The sequence below is a fragment of the Heterocephalus glaber genome, unplaced genomic scaffold (genome assembly GCF_053883595.1).
Source record: "Heterocephalus glaber isolate CG9 unplaced genomic scaffold, H.glaber_assembly_v1.0 deba00000594, whole genome shotgun sequence".
Lineage (NCBI taxonomy): Eukaryota > Metazoa > Chordata > Mammalia > Rodentia > Bathyergidae > Heterocephalus > Heterocephalus glaber.
Window position 1 is genome coordinate 21,607,393 of NW_028258151.1, and position 20,066 is coordinate 21,627,458.

Here is a 20,066-nt window from a genome sequence, read left to right on the forward strand (position 1 = left end):
GTGTTGAAAGGAGGTCAGGGGAAGGGGGAAAAAATAAGAACCAAGAGAGATTATGTAAAGGTGCAAATTTCCAATGATGAATGTCATTATATTGTATACCTAAAATGTACCAATAAAATAATATTTTAGAAAAAAAGTACTACCTGACCTCTCTTCCAGCTGGTTTAGTGTTTCTGTTTTAACATGTAGATCTTTAATCCATTTCGATTTTAGTTTAGTGCATGGTCAGAGATATAGGTCTAGTATTGATCTTTGGAAAGCTGAAACCCAGTTTTTCCAGCACCATTTATTAAAGAGGCTATCTTTCCTCCAGTGGGGGTGTTTGGCCCTTTGTCAAAGATGCGGTGGCTGAGTGTATCTGGAGATGTTTCTACATCTTCTAATCTGTTCCACTGGCCCTTGGGTCTGTTTCTTTGCCAATTATGCTGTTTTTATCACAGTACCCTTGTAGTCTAGTTTCAAGTTGGGGATTGTGATACCCTACCTTGTCTTTGTTACCAAGAATTGCTTTTGCTATTCTAGGTCTCTTGCGGTTCCAAATTAATTTTTGGATTGTTTTCTCAAGGTCCGTGAAGCATGCTGTTGGAATTTCAATTGGGATTGTATTGAATCTATATAGCAGTTTTGGAAGTATGGCCAGTTTCACTGGGTTCTTCCTACCCGGGAGCAAGGGATGTCTTTCCATTTTCTGATATCCTCTTCAACCCCTTTTTGTAGAGTGCTATAGTTTTCAGAGTCTTATTCATTAGGTTTGTTCCTAGGTATTTCATTTTTTTGGATGCTATTGTGAAGGGAGTTATGTTTCCATTTCCTCTCTCATTGAGTCTGTTGTTCACGTGCAGGATGGCTGTTGATTTTTTTGTGTTGACCTTGTATCCAGCTACTCTACTGAATTTGGTTATTAAGTCTAGAACACTTTTGGTGGAGTTCTTGGGGTCTTCTATATAGAGTATCATGTCATGTGCAAATATTGACAATTTAACTTCATTTTCTATCTTTATTCCTTTTATTTCTTTCTCTTGTCTAATTGCAGTGGCTAATGTTTCCAAAACTATATTGAACAAGAGTGGTGACAATGGACATCCTTGTCTTGTTCCTGATTTTAGCATGAAGGATTTAAGGGTTTTTTACCATTTAATATGATATTGGCTGTTGATTTTTCATAGATGGCTTGTAACAGACCGTCTATTGCAATTTTCTTCAGGGTTTTTATCATAAATGGGTGTTGGATTGCATCGAATGCTTTTTCTACATCTATTGAGATGATTGTATGTTTTTTTCCTTGGTTCTATTAATATAGTGTATTACATTTATTGATTTGCTTATGTTAAACCATCCCTGCATCCCTGGGATGAATCCCACTTGGTCAGGGTGTATGATCTTCTTGATGATCTTCTGCATTCTATTTGCCAGTTTCTTATTAAGGATTTTTGCATCTATGCTCATTCGTGAGATTGGCCTATAATTCTCTTTTTCGGTTGGGTCTTCTCTGCTTTGGGGATCAAGGTGATGCTTGTTTCCAGGAATGACTTTGGGAGTATTGCTTTAAACAGTAGTGGCAATAGTTCTCTAAATATCTTTTTTTTTTCAATAGAAATGCCATAATTTATTCTGCTGTATAAAAAAGTCATCCTTATGTAACAAAATGTCTTCTTAGAAGAAGAAATATATTACTTCAGGTCATAAATAATCAACAAACATACAACTGTTGGCAACGACAACAACAACAACAAAACAACCAACACTGGTGTTTTCCATCCGTGCTGAAAACAAACCTGCTTTGGATCTTTGTACACGATAGTACAGTACTCAAACACAAAAACTGAGGTATTTGGTTCTTGGAGTAGACACTGCAATTTGTGAAGGCAGAACACCTACACAAAAATAAATAAGGTATATTCTTACATATACTATGTCATCGGGAATGGTAATACTGGTAGGTATGTCAAGCATGAAGAGTTTCTAGAAAAAAAACATAGGGGCAAGTGAAAAGAAACCAGCTCTGAGTCCTTTCTCTTCCACCCCGTTTTGTCAGAGGGACTTGATGTACCCACTGTATATTGGTCCCGAATGTGCTGAGTTAAGCAAATGTCCTGTTGCTAGGTCATCACTATGACTGCTTGGGAACCCAGCGGAACTCAGGTGAAATTAAATAAATAAGGACCAGCCCTCCTGAGTCCTCTCCCTGGAGTTATTACATTTGTCCTCTTGAGGAGCCTTGGAGTCCGGCGGGCTGGGAAGATCCTCACCTCCCGTGGCCTTTCAGCAGCTGGGAGAGGTCGTGATGGGGCTCTGAAGGTAGCTCAGCACACTGCTGGCAGGGTGGACAGGGATAGTCACAGGGAAGTTGAAGACGGTGGCAGTGGAAGTGCCTCGGTCCAGCACAGCCATGGCAGGGCTCCCGGCCTCAGCTGGGCAGTGAGGGGCCAGCACCTGGGACTCAAACTGCAGCAGTTGGCCCATGAAGCTTAAGTTAGGGGAGATGATGCTCCGCCTCTGCTTCACAAACTCAAAGGCCTCATCCAGCTTCACTCGGTTAGTCCTCATGAGGTAAGCAAGGCAGATGGTAGCTGACCGGGAGATGCCCGCCTGGCAGTGGACAAATACCCTTCCTCCAGCATTCTTGATGGAATCTATGAAGTCGATTGTCTCTTTGAACCAGGAGCTGATGTCTGCCTTGTGATTGTCCTCCACGGGGATGCTCTTGTATTGGTAGTGACCCTCAAAATGGCTAGGACAATTGGCTGAGACATTGATCAAGGCAGTGATGCCCAAGGCATCCAGCACGTCCTTTCGGGAAGCATGATAGGCACTGCCCAGGTACAAAAAGGGCAAGATCTCCACTGGGCCACCCTGATCGTACAGCGGGGTGCTGCGGGAACTGCATCCAGATTCTGCGCTGTTAGGAACACCGGTTCTCAAGGGAAGGCTAAGCTCCATGGGGGTTGACTGTTTGCTGCAGAGCTCCGGGCAAGAAGCCGAAAACGCTTCATATCCTCCTTTTTTTTTTTTTTTTTAATCGCTGTGGTATGATTTTTTTTAAATTAAATTCTTTCATTGGTACATTGTAGGTATACAACACAATTACATTTCTCATTGGGAATTGTACCTTTACATAATGCATCTTGGTTCTTATTTTTTCCCCGTTCCTAGCCCTCCCTTCACCCCCTCCACCCTTCCCTATTTACAAAGACTTTATTTCCATTTTTTCCATTTCTCATCCTATCCTCTGAGGAAGAAGACTTGGGCTCCGCGCGCCTCTTGGGCCTCGCGGCAGAGCGCGCCCGCCGCCAGGGCCAGGGTGCCGTCGCGCTTGGCGCCGTCCAGGGCGGCGCTGCGCTCGTCCAGCAGCACCACGGCGTGGGAGTCTCCGGCCAGCAGGCGGCCGCGCAGCTCGGCGTTAGGCACGACGTGCTCCAGGCCCATGGCGCCCTTGGCCCGGCGGCGTACAATGGTGCTGAAGCGCACGTTGACCGAGCCGGCGATGTGGCCGGCGTTGAACGCGGGAACAGGAGCGGCAGTCCATCAGCAGGCACTGCGCCGCGCGCTCCCGCAGCAGCGTCCGCAGACCTCCGCCGTCCAGGATACCCACCCATGACCATGGCCGGCCTCAGCGCCCCCAGCGTGCCCGTCCCTCGGGAGCTCTTTGTCCTCGGAAGCCAAGGGCAGGGCGTAGACTTTCGAGGAAAAGCCCGACCCTGGGTCTCTTTGTGTGGAACTTTAACCAGTCCTTGGACTGAGCGAGGGGGAGCTGTGGGGGACTCCGGGCAGCTCCTCGGCTCCTCGCAGCTCCCTGACAGCCCTCGGGCTCGCTTCGACCTAAGCCACCTTCTCCTTGGCAGCCTTCTCTAAATATCTTGTAGAATTCTGCAGTGAAGCCATCAGGACCCCGGGCTTTTCTTCATTAGTAAGTTTTTAATCACGTTTTCAATTTTGTTGATTGATATTGGGTTGTTTAGAACTTTTGGGTCTTCTTCATTCAACTTTGGTCATTGATATGTATCTAGAAATCTGTCCATTTCTTCTGTGTTTTCCATCTTACTGGTGTATAAGTTCTCAAAGTAGGTATTGATGATATTCTGGATTTTTTGCTAGGTCCATTGTAATTTAACCCTTTTCATTCCTAATTGGATGGATTTGGGTCTTTTCTTTCCTTTTTTTGATAAGGTTGCCTAAGGGTTTGTCAATTTTGTTTATGTTTTGAAGAACCAACTCTTGGCTTCATTGATTTTTTTTGTATCATTCTCTTAGTCTCCATTGCATTGATTTGTGCTCTGATCTTTATAATTTCCTCCCTTGTCTGAGCTTTGGGTTTGTCCTGCTCTTCTTTTTCTAGATGCTTGAGGTTCCACATTAGGTTGTTAATTTGAGCTTGCCCTGTTTTCCTAATATGAGTATTCACTCTATGAACTTCTCTGATAAGCCTGTTTCATTGTGTACCATAAATTTCAATATGTTATATTGGGACTGTGATTTAATTGTAGAAACTCTGATTTCTTCTTTAATTTCCCCTGTGACCCATTGGTTGTTCAGGAGTGTGTTGTTCAATTTCCATGTGTTTGTGAAATTCTTGCCGTTTCTTTTGCTGTTGATCTCCAATTTCACCACACTATGATCTGATAATATACAGGGGATAACTTCAATTTCTTTGTGTTTACTTAAATGTGTTCTATGAGTGACTATGTGGTCTATTTTGGAGAATGAGCTGTGTACAGCTAAAAGAATATGTATTGTGATTTTTTGAGGTGGAACACTGTAATCATCTGTTAAGTCCATTTGTTGAAGAATCTGATTGGGTTCTAGTATTTCATTGTTTATTTTTTGTCCAGCTGATCTATTTGTGACAGTGGGTTATTAAGGTTCCCCACTACTATCATATTAGTGCTTCTTTGATTTTTCATATCTGTTAATATTTGTTTTATGTAGTTGGTTGCACTAGTATTCGGTGTATATATATTTATGATTGTCATCTCTTCCTCTTGGATTGTCCCCTTTACAGGAATGTAGTGGCCTTCTTTGTCTCTCTTAATTAGTGTTGGTTTGAAATCCATTTTATCTGCAAATAGGATAGCTACTCCTGCCTTTTTTCAGGTTCTTGTCACAGGGAGTATTGTTTTCCATCCTTTAACTTTCAGTCTATGAGTTTCTTTTTTAATTAAGTGTGTGTTTCTTGTGTGCAGCATATTGGATCTTGCTTCTTGTCCCATTCTGCCAGCCTGTTTCTTTTGATTGGTGAATTGAGACCATTAACATTAGTGGTTATAACTCATATGTAGTGACTTATCCTTGTCATGACCTTTTCAGGTTATTTGATTGTCCCCCTTTGTGTTTAATTTCTTGTCTTGCCTGATGGATTCATTCTGCTGGGCTTTGTGAGTTGTGACCCTGATTCTCTTTTCCTAGGATATTGTTTAAAATTTCATGGAGTGCTGGTTTGGTATTCATGAAGCTTCTCAGGTATTCTTTGTCATGAAAGTATCTTATTTCTCCATTGATTTTGAAAGGTAGTTGTAGGGTACATCAATCGGGGTTGGAGGTTGTCTTCTTTTTGGTCTTGAAATACTTCACTCCAGGCTCTTGCCTTGAGGGTTTGTGTTAAGAAGTCTGCTGTGATTCTGATGGGCTTTCTTTTGTATGTGATTTGTTTCTTTTCTCTGTTTGTAGTAGTTTGTTCTTCTGTTGGATTTCTGGAATCTTGACTATCATATACCTAGGTGTAGATTTTATTTTTTTTGATCATGGCTAGTTGGAGTACTATATGCCTCATTTAGATAAGTCAAATTCTATATGTCTGTATATCAAGTTCTTTTCCCTGCTTAGGAAGTTTTCTGCCATTACTTCTGTGAACATTTTTTTCATGTCATTTGCACTCTCTCCTGTGTCTTCATTGACTGTGATCAGTGTTATGTTATTCTTCCTTGCATCATCTAGCAGCTGTTGGATTGATTTCTCATGATCCCTTACTATTTTTAAGGCAATTGTTTTTCCTAGTCACTAATTGCAATCCTGCCTTGTATATCTCATATTCTGTCCTCACATTGAAACATTCTGCTGCATAAACTATCAATGGAGTTTTTAATCTCCTGGATATCTGTTTACATCTGTTTTATGGATTCCATTTGTTTCCTATGCTGGGATTCCCTCATGTTTCTCAGCTCCTCTATTTTTTTTATCTGTGTCTGCTCTAGAGTTATCAATTATGTCTTTCACTATGGACACAATCTCTGTTGTTATCTGAGAAATTATTTCTGATTTCATTTTTTTCAGATCCTCTTTCATTGTCAGTTCAGGGAGTCCAGGTGATTGAGTTTCTGACTGTTCCATCTTGTTGGCCCTCAGCATTGCCTTTGGTGATCTGGAAGTCTGGTACTGAATTTTGTTTAGGTGTCTTCTCATTTCAACCAGTGCAGTCTACTGTGTCTTTAATGAGGTGACTCTTTGCTCTCCAAGTAGGCTTCAATTCTCAACAAGCTTCAGAGAGGCCTTCCCTCTGCTGCTTACCACCACGCCAATTCCTGGGTTCACATTAATGGCCTTCTGGATCCCCACACTGGGCTACTGTCCAGCTGAATTCTGGCTGGGGCTTGCTGGCCTGCCAGCTGTTGTCATGCAGGCTGCTGGCTGGGGCCTGCAGGTACTTGCAGGTGGTAGCTTGGCGGACCTCTCACTGGGGCCTGCACACCTGCACAGCTATTTTCCAGGCAAACCTTTGTCTTGGGCCTATGCGCCCAAGTCGCTGGTGTCGGGATGGGTCCTGGGCTTGGGCCTGCACACCCCTTGCTGCTGTTACCTAAGTGGGCTTCTGGCTGGGGTCTGCACTGGTAGCCTCTGGTGTCTGGGCAGGTTTCTGGCTGGGGCCTCTAAGCACTTAACCTATGATATCTGAGTGGGCCTCTGTCTGGGGCCTGCGCAGCTGTTTTCCAGACAATCTTTTGGCTGGGGCCTATGCACCCAAGCCACTGGTGTCTGGGCAGGGCCCTGGCTCGGGCCTTTTCTATGCTAGGCATTCATGTTTTACATATCTTTCTTTAGCTCTACTAGCTGTTTATTAGTGTCTTTCTAGATTCACTGATCATTTGTTTCATTATGGTCACTGTGTGATTAGTTGTATCTTCTTTAAATTTGCCAAGTACTATAGAACTATTTTACCTCCATGGGTACATTTTCAGATCTGTCTACTGTACAGCTTATGATTTCCTTCCCTCAATACCTCTTATATTTTGAGAGAGTTGGGAGATTTTGGAGGTATTTTTTTGTCTTTTCAGGTTTCTGGGTTTGTTGTTGTTTGTTTGTTTGTTTGTTGTGCTGGGATATGTAAATTCTTTAGCCCAATGTCCTGGTCTTTGGGAATAAGCCACAGTATCGTTTATGACCACCCAAGCAATCCAGGTATTTTCACTGAGACAAAATTGTGATCCATCCACTAGTATGTTACCTTACCTATGGTAGTAAATTCACTGACAACAGTGGCATCAGATGTCAACTAGATATTGAAAAACCCTAGGATCCACTCATGAAGAGCCCTTTACCAAAACAAAAGGGCCTCTGATTTAAGTGACAACATTTAGGCCACTTTATATTGACCTGTAGTAATTTAGAGAATTGATTTCTGTTTGAGGTTGGCAGTAATCTCAGAGCTCAAATGTGTCACGAGACTATCTGCTTTCTTCTTTGGGCCCACCTCCTTTATTACTGTCACCAAACCTGGCCTCCCACAATAGAATATAGGCCCAGTGGTCTTCTTGATCTGGGTCCAGGTCCCCCAGAGAATGTCAGGAGATCCTTATTTAGCTCTGTCCCGCTCCAAATTTGTTTCCCAAGTCTGTTTCTTAGCAGTTCTCTGTGGAAGGATTTGATTTCAGATCTGAAGTGAAACTCTCCTCCTGGGCATTGGTCTCTTCTACCAGATTGGTCTGTTGGTGGTCAACTCTGTTGCCCTGTGCTCTGGAGAACCCAAGGACTACAGGCTGGACACTCAATGCCTGGGATCTCCTGGTCTGGCACAGGGCTCTGGCCTGGTGTTCTTTTCCTAAGCAAAAAGGTATGCATTTATGCTGGTCGTAAATACTTTGACTTATAAATGGCACAAATAAAACATTTAACCTTGAGGTCCAGATTAAGTCTCAGTAGCTATATTTCTACATAGTTCTCTCTGGTAAGGGACACTTCCCCAGAGGGAGGGGATATAGTGAAACAGCAGTGGTGGTCTCCACTTTTGGAATGGACTTGTGGCAACATGAGAGGGTGACTGTTTGCCATGTGGTGCTTGGGTTCTCTTACATTATAGTGGACAGATACCTATGCATCTTCCTAGAGCCTGGGAACTGGTCAGCACCCCATCAGTTTGATTCTGTTTCTTCCGCAATTAGCTCATCTTCAAGGGATGAAGCCATAGTCTCCACCTTTTGATGGGTATGTATATATGAAAGAATTTGGGTGCCTTGTTTTAAAAGCACATGAGCTTGAATGTCCCCTCCTCAGAGTGGACTTGCCTGGTCACATCTGTGTATAGCTGGAGTCCCCAAAGGATGAAAGAGAGTGGGTGGATAGAAAACAAATTGAAAAATCTGATAGAGGAATGCTTTTCACTTTTGATAAAAACTGTAAGCCCACAGATCCAGGACGTTCAACCACAACAAATACAAGTAATATGAAAACACACACACACACACACACACACCCTTCATGGTACAACATAAAGAGAATATTTTATTTTTCTTTGTTCAGTGTTTCAGTTGTTTCTATAGTATATTTATTTAATTTTTTAGTAGTACCCATTTGAGACACATAATGAATACATTCATTTTTAGGAAGTTGGTGCATACACATAGGGAATCTTAATCCTTTTTACTTCCCCTTTCCCTCCTTTCCCTCTCCCTCCATCCCTAAATCCCCTTTCTGTGTGATATTTGCTTTATATGTAGATTGTACACAGGTATAAAGTAATTAAAATTTTCTTTCTAATGTGAGAGTTAATAAACTTTGTTTAGAGTTTGAACAACACAGGGCTTCAAAAAATTACATACATAGTTTCCAAAATTGAAATTGAAAAGAGATGAGCAGTATAGATTGGATTAGTAAGGGGCATTTTTTTGGTATTATATGTATCTTTGAGGGTTTTGGTTGTCAGGAAGAAAAAGATACACATCTTTATATGATGAAGACCACACTAAGTGAGCTACAAATTCATAAATTGGCTTTGCATATTAAAAGTCTGAGTCTGCCCATTTGCCCACAGTACCTTGTCTGAAGAGCCAGCAGTTGGTGTGTGGGAATGAAACAACTGTCCATACCACTGGTTACAGCGGTCTCAATGATCTGTGACACTGTGATGTCTTAGATGGCAGGACAATAGTGCAGCTATGAGCAACATGACTCATATACAAAATTTTTATAGAAGGAGAAATTAATCTATGGGAAAAAATTCCCATTAATCAATAATCTGTTCCTGCTAGAAGGTCTTGTTTCCTTGTTGTTAGGACCTCGCTTACGTCATTGCTCTCCTCTCCACTGTTCTCTGAACCGCCCCTTACCTGTTCAAGAAACTGTGTTCATTAAATAGTGGAAAACTTCAGGAGATAGCATCTTAGCCTGATAAGAGCTTTGACTATCCTGGGGCCCTGTTTATGCAGTAAAGATCTTGTCTTGTCTTTTGCTATCCTGCTGCCATGCCCTTGGTCAGGTGATTGGAAGTTCACACAGCTTCCAATACATACATACATATATATGTCTCAGGTTGGGGATTTTGCTCAGTGGTTCTGCCGCCTGCCTCACAAGAGCAAGGTCCTGAGTTCCATCCCCAGTACAAAAAAGAAAAACAAAATTCAATGAATTTTTTCATTTTCTCAGTGAATAAAGAACCGCCATGAGGAAAGTGATAAGTTTTCATCTGGTATTAACTGTTGTCCCTGGGGACTACAAACACAAAGTTTAATAGGACAGAAGACATAATTTGGCGCAATGTTATTCTCATCCTCAATATTATTGCAACTTAATGTCAATTCAAAATGATTAGTATAGGGCCGGGGATTTAGCTCAGTGGTGCCGCCGGCTGCCTCGCAAGCTCAGGGTCCTGAGTTCGATCCCCAGTACCAAAAAACAAAACAAAATAAAATGATTAGTATAAATTTACTACCCATTTATTTCTGAATTGTTCACTATCAAAACGTTAAGTGGTTTAGGTGCATTTGCAATGTAATATGTTTTATAAATTAGTATTACACAAAATGAAAACAATATTACACACAATGATAATGTGTGTATTAAGAGGCCCAGAAACATGGTTGAAGCCTTCCTGGGGTTCAAGCTCCTCTTAAAAATCCTCAGAATAGCATGATGAAATTCCTGAAATTATATCCCCCTACATGCACAGATTGTAATTTTTAAGCAAATAAAAATTTGAAATAATCACTTCTCAATAATCATTGCAATAAAACCATTTACCTTTCTTTGCATTATATGTTGTGTGTATTTATACAGGGTGCCAAGGGCAGTGGAAGGGCAAAGGGATCAGGCCACGTCTATGACCCCTCCCTGCATGCTGCCCAAGAAGCTGGGCTGCTTGCCCATGGCAGCCAGTACCTCCCAGCCTCCCAGCACATGCTCTCCACCTGCACTTCTAGACTCCGCCTGGCAGCTGTGCTGCATGAACTGTGTCAGTGGTCAGTTTGTCTACTCAGGTGCCCACATTTCAGACCTCTTCTCTGCTGCCTTGTACCCCTACAGGTCACTGCTGCCACTGGGTCCTGGGACCCCAGCCAGGCTGAAAGCCACGAGCCTGTGTGCTCTAGGGGCTGAAGCACCAGGAACCGTCAGGTGACACCTTCCCCATGGAGTGGAGCAGGGTGCCCTGTGCTAGGCTACCACCCCAGGCTGCTGGGCCCTCAAATTCCTGGTGGCAGCCTGGGCACTGGAACCCATGCCTCGACTCCTGGAGTGCTGGGATTACAGGCCTGGGCCACAATTTGGGTTTCAATGCTTTATTTTCTGATTGGTTAATGCCCACTAAGTATTATACAGTCAGAGTTTGGCTAGCTGTTTCCAGATTCAGAAGTCTTTTCCATGCCTCATTTGAATAGAGGATCTAAATATTCTAATGCCCACCCCATTCCCTCATTTTTCTTCTGGAGTCTAGTATAATGGATCTTGGGTGTCTGACTTCTGATCTTTGTTTTGTTTTGCTTTTCTCAAAAGGTTTTCCATTCAGAGAACCAGCACTGAATCCCAAAAGAAGGAAGTGAGGAGCACTGAGGGACACCAGGAAAGGCTTCGCTGATGGTGTTTGCAGAATGAGTTCACCTCAGAGGGGAGAAAATCCCCGCGTCCATGAATTTCTCCATCTGTCCCCCATATCTCAGGCCTGGTGAGTCCTGTGCAGGATTTGGACCTTGTCACCATCTGGTGCAAGAAGTCTTCCCCTGAAGACCAGGATGCGGGAAGGGTGAGCTGTTACACCTGTGATTTTGTACCTATCTCATCCTGGAATGGATCATGGGTTTGTGCCAGTTTCCTTCTTGTCGGATCTGCCTGGCTCCCTGGGCACCTTAAGTTGGGGAGCAGCATCTTTAGGCAGCGTAGCAGGGAAGAGGCTGGTGCTAACTGTCCCCAGAGCTATAGCTCTACCATAGTGCCCTGAGATCATGGTGGGCATGGGGCTATATTTGTGCTCTCAGAGGGATCAAGATCCATTCTCAGAGGAACGCTCAGCCTGACTGCTTAATGTTACCAGTTGGGGGACCTGCCAGTTGTGTTGTGGTTTTCTGTTGAGTAGGGGCTGAGACACCAAGCTACTGCGTTTATTCTTACGCATTGCAGAGTTGTTCATTGGGTGTTTCTTGTGTCATTTCAAGCATTTGTAGTTGTTTTCAGTGGAGAAGAGGGAAGAGTAGATCTGCAATCTCTGCTTCAAACAGGAAGTTCACATTATCATCCTCCTGAAGTAGTCTATTGAACACATCAGCAATAAAATTTAACAGTACCCCTAAAATGCACTGAGGAATGCATGACACCCTCGCTGAAGTCTACTGCTGTCTGTCTTACAGACTGTGCCCCCATAACATCATGAGTGAAAATCACAGGAGCAGGTTTTGTTTTCTGTTTTTTGTTATCTGTTGAGGCTCTTCAGTGTAGCTTGGATAGCAAGGGAACTCTCATTTGAAACCTGGCATTTGTTCATCTTTCCATTTTAATTGTGAACTCCTGTGCTGCAGGGTTTGCTGTTGATCATAGACAACTTGGGTTGTTCAGGTGATCTGACAGTTTCAGCATTAATTATTTCATTTACTGTGGATTTTGTGGCATGTTTTAGAATACACAGCATGATTTTTTTAAAGGCAAATGTGTAAATAAAATATATGTTACAGTAAAACATACATTGCCATTGATGGTCCTCGAAATACTTCCCCTTGATTGAACACACTTATCTCATCATCCTTGCCACTTTCAGAACTGGTGCTGGACATCCCCTTTCATGTCTTTATGAGGTGTGGTAAAGAGTACAACAGATGTTGCTGCTGAGTCCCATCCAATGGAAAAGCAGACTTGGGAAAACATGGTGTGTGCTGATCTACCTTATTCACCAGATCTGACACCATCCCAGTTTTTAATCCATTCATGAGATCCAGACAGCCGCGATAGAGAAACCAAATGTACCCACAAAAGAAGACTTCCGGAACTGCTTCAGTAAGTGATAAGAATGATGGGATAAGTAGGGTCAAGGTGAGGGGGAATATCTCAAGGCGGTTTAATTAAATTTACATACATACCATATTACTCAAACTCGCCTCATAAGACCATGGGTGCCTTCAGTTTATGTTCTTTGCTTCTTCTAAAATGTACTTTAAATACGTACATAGAGTTAACTAATGGTGTTTTTCAGGTGCATGTAATTGTAGCAGAGGAAAAAGACTGTATATTTTTTTCACAGTGTATCCACCATGGGTGGCACATAATTGGCACTAAAACATGAGAACTTGGAATGAAATCCCTATTTGTAATTTTTTTTTTGAAAAAGCAAGTTAATGTCCAGACTTGCTGTGAGGCACTGGAACACCAAAATGTGCTTGCATCCGGGTCCCAAGCCTCCAGGCACATGCCACAGTTCACATCAGACCTTACCTGTAAGACAAAGATCCCAGTTGAGTAAGAATTTGCATACAGCAAGCCCAGATAGTTAACACCTACATTCAGAGACCCTCTTCCAAGCATGGGACACGTGTGCTTTCACCAGCCACATACCATGCTGCTGGCCCTGCAACATAATTTCTATAGGTTCATCAGGCAAATGTACACAGAACCTCACTGGTATGTGGGTCACTGATACATGAGTTCCCACATGGACACATGGGGCATTTGGTGCTAAAAAGTTTTAACTTTCTGATTGGTGAAAATGTTGTATCATTTCAATTTAAATTTTAATTTCCTTGGTTGTTTGCAAATGCACACCCTTTTATAATTCCCCAAGTTTTTCTACTTTCTGCATTCTTGGAGGGTGATTTGCATGTGCTTGGTTATTATCACCACAGATCTCCACTTGCTGCTTGCAGCTCTTGGGCCCAAGTGACCTTCCTGCCTCAGCCTCCCAAGTGACTTGAACTCCAAGGGCACATCGTTACCTTTCATTGTGCATAGGATGATAAAAATATATTGTGAATGTTTAAATAAATGAAATTGCCGTAGTAAAAGATACATTGCCATTAATCATACTCAAAATTCTCCCTTTTACTTATTTTTTTTTCCAGTACTGGGACTTGAACTCAGGACCTTGAACTTGCCAGGCAGGCACAGTGCCACTGAGCTAAATCCCTTGCCCGCTCCCCTTTCCTTTAAATACACTTATCCCATCATTCTTGCCATTTTCTGAGCACTTTTTAAAGTCCTCTTCCGTGAGTGTCTTTATAAGGTATGATCAAAAATATGATGAATGCTGCTGCTGAATGCCACCAACAGAAAGACAGGTGGTAAAAGTATTACCACGTGTCCTTATCCATCTGTTCAGTGAGTCTGGCACGTATAACTTCTGGGTCTTTCTCAAAGTCAAAATGACTATGAAAGGTAAATGTTTTAAATTGATTCAGGACATGGAGGCAGCCATGACAGTGCAACTAAAGATATTCATGAAGGAAGACTTCCAGAACTGCTTCAGAAAGTGGCAAGAATGGTGAGACAAGTGTGTTTAAAGTGAAGGGTGTATTTAGAGTGACTAATGGCAGTGGTCACTTTTACCGTAACAAGTATTTTAAGATTTAAACATTCACTGCATTTTCTGATCACATCTCATACACTGTGTCTCACTGGCTTTGATATAAAATCTTTTCTAAATATCATTTAATTGCTCCTTTTTTATCTATGCATTATTGACCAGGGTGTTGTTAAACTGCCATATATGTGGACCTTTTCAATTATCTATTTTTATTGATTTTTCAAAGATTATGGAGCAGCTAGGGGCTATAACCTGAATATTTTCCTTCTGAATTCACTGACATTAGCTTTGTGAATGGAAAATAACACACATATCCCACACAGGCTTGGAAATGTCTATTCCTCAACAGCTAAGTGCCAGAATCTATCTAAGCCCAGTGCATCTGACTTACTTATTGTGTGATTCAGACTTCCTGGGACTTTGTTGAGCTTGTTGTCTATTGGGTCCAACAATAACTGGGAAGGAGGTCCTAAAATCTTCCATCAGAGGAAGAATTTGCTGAATTCTTATGCACCCCTGGCATCCCCACAGCACGACTGTTGTACTGGCTGGCAGAGGCTGCCCCAGGGTGTGTTCGCTGCATAGCTGCACCCTCTCAGTGAGGCCCATTCACCCTCTATTCAAGACAAACCAGCCTCCCGTTGGCCCCTTTCCCTCCCGTTCCCCTATTTTATTTTCTTCCTTTGAAGATCTCTGTGATTTAGTTATCCATTTTATTTATTGTCTGTCTCTCCCATAGAATGTCAGCTCCATGAGGGTAAGAATTTTACTGGTTTTATTCACTGCTAAATCCTCGATGCCTGGCCAATATTCACTGAGTAGATGATTTTCTTTGTGTTATTATGCTGAATCTAAGGTGACTTTTTTTGTATTTATTCTGTTCAGGACTCATTAATCAAAGAATTGGCATTTTCACGAATTCTGGAAAATTTCCCCACATTAACCCTGGGAGTCTAGATACTGTGTGTTAGATTTTCTTTCTTTCTTTCTTTCTTTCTTTCTTTCTTTCTTTCTTTCTTTCTCATGTGGGTGGGTAAACTTTATTTTTAAGGTTTTTACTGTTTGTGGTGGTATAATTCTATTACATTAAACTGCATGTGAGAACAAATGTGTAAAGATTTCTCATTTTTTATTAGTATGTGTTTGTGGCACATGATGTTTACATTCCTTGTGTAGATTTGGTACACATATATAACACATCTTCATTCCTTCTTTCACCCCCCCCCTTTCCTTCTCCCATCTCTTGGTCCCCTTCCTATTTGAGAAAGATCTAGCTCCCTCCTTCCTATCAGCTCCTTTTTTTTTTTTGGTACTGGGGATGGGACTTGGGTCCTTGGACATGCGCAGCAGGCAGCAAAACCACTCAGCTAAATCCCCGGCCCAATCAGCTATCTTTTATTTTGCTCTTTGCTTATACTTTGGGTTTCTCGTATAAGAGAAACCATGTGATATTTAAGCTTATATGTCTGATTTATTTCACTTAACATGATTTTCTTACTCTATTATCTGTGACTTTTTACAGCTACTTCATTTACATCCATTTTTCTGTGTTTGAATATTGAATGATAGGTAATTTATTAGTATCTGTTTTCTAATTCATTCATTCTCTCATTACCCAGCCTAAACATACCTAATATTTGTTCAAAGATGCTTATATTTTTATTTTACTACTTCTTATTCATAATATCAATTGATCTTCTATTTCTTTAGCCATTTCACAAGTGCATACTGTATTTTGCATTCTGTGCCTTATAATTTTAATAACCAGAGCCTTTTTATGAACTGATTCTTCTCTCCATAGATTTTTGTTGGGTCTCTTGCCATGACTCTGTATGTGTATGGATTTTATGATTTGTGAATGTGAACTCATGTTCTTGGAATTTCATCTCTGGGAACCTGATTTACATTAAAAGGAGGGTGGATTTCTTTACAGATTTGGTTTCCCTGTATATTTATCTGGGACTTGCACCCTGGGCATGTCATATTTAAGTTTCTGAGGCCACCTGGGAGGGGGGGTACAGATTCAGCTGCAAATACTTGAGAGGCCAGCTCACAATGATTCATTTCACCACATAGACAGGAGGCTGATTTCAGGGTTTCCTGACTCTCAGTAACGAGTAAGGTCTATTTCTGCTCCACTGGGAAAGCTACCTCTGTCTCCTCTCCTTTCTGTTTGGCACTACCTTGGCAGTTGTTTCTAAGGATTCAATACTTTTTCATCAGTTCACAGAATTTGCAAAAAATCACTTTTTAAAAACACCTTTTGGGAAACTAGGATTTGGTGACTGAGGAGGAAGAGAACCCTGTGATGCCTCCCAACCGCTATATCTGGGAGACAAGATGTGATTCCTTATGCCCAGGTAGATATTTCTGGAGGATGAGCCACAGCCCTGCCACAAAACATCTCAGTCCGTGACTTCATGTGGAGACAGGATCTTCACAGGGATAATAAGTTAAGATGCGGACACACTGGAGAAGGGGGCCCTGATCCCACAGGCTGGTGTCCTTGTATGAAGAAATCAAGGCACAGAGGGATGACTAGGTGAGAACACAGGGAGAAGACAGAATCTATAAGCCAAGGAGAGACACCCTGATCTTGGACTTCTGGCCTCCCGAACTGTAAATGATCTGTTTGTTTAAACCATGAGATTCATTATTTTGTGATGGGCCCCAGCTAAGGAACATAGAGGGGAGTAAGGCATGGGATATAGCTATGCAAAAGTTGAACATTTTTCTAATAATACAGGGGCTGAAAACAAAGACCCACCATATGAACTCTTGGGAGGTGTGGATTGTTTATTCAGTGGATTCAGGATGAATAACGAAGGGTGAATAGGAGCAGGCAGGCAAAGGAAGTTGGTTGTGTTCAAGAAAGAAGCAAGAGTTCAGAAATTCCTCCCCCTCAGCAGTGGGACCTGGGGTCTGCAAAACCATTGTGTCCTCTAGATAAACTCCAAAAGCAACCTGTGCTCAGGCAGCTCACAGTGACATGAAGATGAAGGGATGCAGGAGCCAGGTGCAGAAGGGAAGAGTAGCCAGGAGCCCTGCTGGAGGCATCCAGGCTCAGGCTTCTCCCACCATGGGATATGGCATCTCTGGCCCTGAGAAGGTGGGGAGGTGAAATAAGAAAAGAAAGAGGAGAACTCAGGAGGAATGGTGGGCAGGATACAGGATGTGGGAAGCCTCATGACCTCACTTCTGGACAGAGGCTGCTGCAGGTCTGGTAGGATAGACCCAGAGTGGTTCTTCAGAAGTTCAGGACACAGCTCCAGTCATTTCTGGAGAGCTAGATTTGTAGGACCAAACAGATCTGTACCCACAGCTCCAGATCTTGCACTGGCAGCAGATTGGGACATAGCAGCTGGCCTCGCAGCAGCAGGGCTTGCAGCAGCTGGACTGGCAGCAACTAGACTTGCAGCCCCCTCAGGAGCCACAGCCCCCTTTGGAGCACCTACAGGAGCCACAGCCCCCTTTGCATCCCCCACAGGAACCACAGTCTCCCTTGGAGCATTCACAGGAACTACAAGCACCCTTGGAGCCCCCACAGGAGCCACAGCTGGAGCAGGGACAGGCTGGCACACAGCAGCACATTAGCTTGCAGCAGCACACGGGCACACAGCCGCAGCTGGAGCTGGAGCCACAGTCCCCGCAGCTGGAGCTGGAACAGCTTGTTCATAGATCCTTAGTTTGTTCTCAGCTTGGGGCTATAAATAACTTTTATAATAATAGCTAAATCTTGGAAACAGCCTATATGCCTGTCAGCAGATGAATGGATTAAAAAGAAGTGTGACATTTACACACAATGGAATACTACTCTGTCACAAAGAAAGATAAACTTGAGGCACTGTAGGTAAATGGATACAACGTGAGACCATAATATTAAGTAAAATAAGTCAGACACACAGACTTAAATATTGCATCGCAAACATTCTTATACTTGAATGTTCTGGAGCATTCCTATGTATGAATGTTTTGTGAACATTCTTATACAAGTTCTTTTGTGAATATATGTCTTTATTTATTTTGGTTAAATATCCAGGACTGGACTTGCTAGACTTTGGGGAATGTGTATCTTACCTTTACAAAAAACTGAGTTTCCAAATAATTTGCTATTTTTAACACCCACCCCTCAAAACAATATCCGAAATCAGTGGTTCTACATTTCTGTTAGTAATTTGCTGATGTCCACTTCTGAAAATGCCAGGTGTTCTCCCAGGTAGTGGAAAAAAAAAACAAAGGAAGGGAAGAAAGGAAGGGAGGTAGGGAGGAAAGAAGGAAAAGGAAGGAAGGAAAGAAGAAAGGAAGGAAAGAATAAGTGAAGGAAGGGAAGGAGGAAAGAAGGAAAAGGAAGGAAGAAAAGAAAGGAAGGAACAAAGAAAGAAAAAACAATGGAAGGGATGAATGGAAGGAAGGGAGAGAAGGAGGAAAGAAGAAAGGGAAAGAGGGAGGAAAGAAGGTAAAGAGGAAGGAAGGAAAGAAGGAAGGACCCTGAGTCAGTACAGACTCTTGTCTCTCCACATGGAAGTTTCTGTCCTGTATCTTTTGCTCACCAGCCTATCACTCACTTGTGTCAATCGTGATGGCCCACACTGCACTGCAGAAGCAAATGACACAGATTCCAGTGGCTCCAACAATTCGTGCATCCTGCTCATCATGAGACACCTGGGCTCTGCTCCTCATCCTGTATCCCAAGTTGCCAGCCACTGGCAGAGGGGGGAAATTCTACTAATAGAACCCAGCAATATTTTAAAAGAAGTATTCACTATGACAAAATACTAGCTGACAAGATATCTAGGATATATAAAGAACTCTCAAAACTCAACACCAAGAAAGAAAGAGAAAACCAGTTCAATCCAGCTACAACATGGACACCAGGCTTGAAGAAACCTTACAAAGGAGAGGACATGCAGATGGCAAATAAACACATGAAGGTCTGCTTAGCATATGTAGGCACCAGGAAATGCACATCAAAACCACAATGACCTGGGTGTGGTTTTGGATGCCTGGAATCCCAGCTACTTGGGATGCTGAATCAGGAGGATGAAAAGTTCCAGCATAGCCTGGACAACTTAGTGAGACCCTGTGTCAAATTAAAACATAAAAAGGGCTGAGGATGTAGCTCAATAGTAGAGTACTTGCCTAGCACATATGAGATCCTGGGTTCCACCTTCAGTACTGAAAAAAAAACGATACAAAACAAAGACCCATGACAGGACACTGTGGCACATTTGTTAGAATGGTGTTATTGAAAAATAGTAACACCACCAAATGCTGGTGAGAATGCAGAGAAACTGGATCGTTCCTGCGTTGACCATGGCAATACAGAATGGTGTGACCAATCTGGAAGGTAATTTTTCAGCATCTTAAAAAGAAAGACACATAAGTACAGTACAAACCAGGTTTCTCACTTTTGGCTATGTATCCAGAAGAACAACAATTTTTGTTCACAAAAAAACATGTCTGTGAATGTTTATAGGAGCTTTATTCATGACAGCCACACACTGGCAGCAACACGAAGTTCTTTAAAGCGTGATTTAAAAAACAAATCCGTGGTCCCTCTGTACTGTGACCCATCTGTACTGTGGTTTGTCCATACCATGGTCCTTCCGTACTATGGAGCTCAACTCAGCAATAAGATGCAGTGAGCACTGATACTCATAACTTCTTGAATGAGTCTCCAAAGATTTATGATGTGGGAACAGAGCCAGTCTCAACAGTTGCCCATCTTGTGGTGCCATTTATTCAACATTCTGAAAACTACAAAATGACAGGTTGCCGACTGGGGATAGGGTAGGGATTGCAGGATGAGGAATGGTTGGCCTAGAACAGCAGGACAGCCTCTAGTGATGGAAATGTCCTGGGTGTG

The 20,066-nt window shown here is 42.5% G+C and overlaps 1 pseudogene; it reads right to left on the minus strand.

Moving 5' to 3' along the window:
- Positions 1 to 2,151: 2,151 nt before the first annotated feature.
- LOC147829534 (dual specificity protein phosphatase 1-like) lies at positions 2,152 to 18,880 on the minus strand (annotated as a pseudogene).
- Between the last annotated feature and the right edge of the window lie 1,186 nt (positions 18,881 to 20,066).